Here is a 1,020-nt window from a genome sequence, read left to right as displayed (position 1 = left end):
GGTCCTACTTCTTAACGTTCCCCTCTGTTGTTTCTCTCTGTCTCTGTGGGTGGTTGGAGGGTGCCACTAGTAGGTCCTACCTCTTTACGTTCCCCTCTGTTGTTTCTGACTGTCTGCCTGTCTTACTTCCCCCCCAGCACGAAATGACAGTTATTGCAACGATGTGCGTCTCTTTACTCCAACAACAAAAAGAGTCTGAATGATGTACATCAGTTCTACATCTTCCCGGGGTCAAGGCACAAGCAAATAACCAGGTGACGCCTTTCTACGATGTCCTGATATCCTGTGGTCAAAGAAGATACTCCCAGAGGTAGCTTTTTGTGGTGCCTGGAGGTTGTCGGAGAGACTGGGGAGGGGTGGGGCTAGAGATGAAGGAAGCAGACGATTATACGGAAGTTAAAAAAAAACAAAATGTGAAGCATCGTGATGAAATCAGGCACTTGTAAAAATCCTGAAATCGAAGAAATAGGCATTTTCCCGCGAGTTTAGCAATTTTTATCAAATTTTTGTTTTTTGGTTCAACACCTTTCGTGTCCATATAAAAACATATTTCTATATGAATTCTACTTTAAAAAAACGTTTATTAAAGGCACACAATATGTAATTTTATTGTTTTCAAGAACTCTCAACCAATTGAAATTATCAAACTTTGGCGACTATTTTCTCTCTAATTTTACCACTGACACCAAGTGACCCCATCTTTTTCAATCACAAATATCTCGACTTCTATTGAAGACAAAAGGATATTTTTTTTCATCCAAAGCAAAACAAATGAACAAGCTTTAATAACTCTATTTGCACCAAAATTAACGGTCATACAAGTGCCGAAAATTAGAGGTGTTACAAGAGAGTAACAGACACACAAAAAAAGAAGGAGGGGAGATAAAGACGATGGATTTTTGATAAGAAAGAGGAAGCAAACCACACCAGAGCACCCGCCAACCACCCACACGGTGAAACAGCTAGCTGAGAACTTTAACAATGACAATGACAATGAAAATCTTTGTTCATCTCGCAGGG

This window comes from Aplysia californica, unplaced genomic scaffold (assembly GCF_000002075.1).
Source record: "Aplysia californica isolate F4 #8 unplaced genomic scaffold, AplCal3.0 scaffold02870, whole genome shotgun sequence".
Classification (NCBI taxonomy): domain Eukaryota; kingdom Metazoa; phylum Mollusca; class Gastropoda; order Aplysiida; family Aplysiidae; genus Aplysia; species Aplysia californica.
This window is presented reverse-complemented; position numbering follows the sequence as displayed.